Raw genomic sequence first — 1,866 nt, 5'->3', positions numbered from 1 at the left:
CTTGACCTTTTAACTGAATATGTGGCACCACAACTGAATGACCTTCAACCAACCATCATTTTCCAACAAGATGGTGCACCACCACATTGGGGACTGCATGTTCATGGGTTCCTCAATCAAACATTTCCAGACCGGTGAATTGGAATGGGTGGGTCAATTCATTGGCCGTCACGTTCACCAGATATCACTTCCCTGGACTTCTTTCTATGGAGCTGTTAAAGATATGTATCGAACAACGATACGGGACATTACTGACCTAAAGCAAAAGATTACTGATGCCATTGCCACAATTGATGAGGCTATGCTACAGCGAACATGGCAAGAAATCGAGTACCGTCTTGATGTGCTTCGTGCAACTAATGGTGCCCATGTAGAAGTGTATTAAATGAAGTAAAAAAAACTTTAATAAACGCTGAATATAATAGAACAAATCTGAATAAAATATCTTATCAATTGCATTTGTAATAAAGTTTTGAAATGGTAAAGAAACTTTATGGACACCCTGTATATATATATATATATATATATATATATAGGTTAGCTGAGTTAGAGGTTAAAATAACCGTCTAAGGGATAAAAGAATCCATTATACAACCAGTATATTACCTATATCTAGACATGGGCAAACATGTTATGCTCATAAGTTAAAGGTAAAGACAAGGATAAAAAGGAGTTTATCAGGAATCAAAATTTAAAGAAAACAGATAATAGAGATAACATTGATGGACAACAATTGATTTGCATCAATTATTATTTATTAATTCCTAGATGGGATGCAGTCTTTTGTAACTAATTATTAAATAATAATTGATGCAAATCAATTGCTGTTCATCAATTTCATCTCCATTTTCTGTTTTCTTTATATATATAATATATATAACAAAACATTCGAGCAAGGTTGTTGCCAGTGCCGCTGGACTGGCTCCTGTGCAGGTGGCAAATAAAAAACACCATTTGAGCGTGGCCATTGCCAGTACCGCCTGACTGGCCCTTGTGCTGGTGGCACGTAAAAGCACCCACTACACTCCCAGAGTGGTTGGCGTTAGGAAGGGCATCCAGCTGTAGAAACTTTGCCAGATCAGATTGGAGCCTTGTGCAGCCATCTGGTTCGCCAGTCCTCAGTCAAATCGTCTAACCCATGCTAGCATGGCAAGCAAACATTAAATGATGATGATGATAATGATGATGATGATGATGATGATGATATATATATATATATATATATATATACACATATAGTTGAGGTGTGTTCTTTTAAGAATGTATAAGAGTACAAATAGAGCTTGTTCACCCTTAGAATTCCCAAATAGCCGGTAGTATTCTTATGGTATGCTACCAATTCTAGTCTGAGGTATTCCTCGTGTGTGAAAATAAAAAGTAAAAAGTAAAAGAGTCAAAAGGAAGAGTAAGAAAGGTTAGGCAGCTTTTTAATCACAACAAATGTTTCGATACATACAGATCCTTGTATTTATAGGAGTTAAAGTTAAGTTTAAATTAAATTATGTAACAATTTACCTGTATAACAAGATCTATATATATCTACACAGGCGACACTCAGTTGCTCTCTTTGTAAGTAAATCTAGATTTCCATGCTACAGCATCCATGGCTTCTTTATATAAAGAAAATTGAGTATCGCCTGAGGAGATACATATAGCTCATCTTATGTAGGTAAATCGTTACATAATTTAATTTAAACTTAACTTTAAATCATGTATATACAAGGATCTGTATGTATCGAAATATTTGTAGTGATTAAAAAGCTGCCTGACCGTACTTACTCTTCCTTGTGACTCTTTTACTTTTTATTTTTTACTTTATATATACATACATATATATATATATATATATATATATATATATATATA

The sequence above is a fragment of the Octopus bimaculoides genome, chromosome 17 (genome assembly GCF_001194135.2).
Source record: "Octopus bimaculoides isolate UCB-OBI-ISO-001 chromosome 17, ASM119413v2, whole genome shotgun sequence".
In the NCBI taxonomy this organism is placed as follows: Eukaryota; Metazoa; Mollusca; class Cephalopoda; order Octopoda; family Octopodidae; genus Octopus; species Octopus bimaculoides.
Note: the sequence above shows the minus strand (reverse complement) of the source record.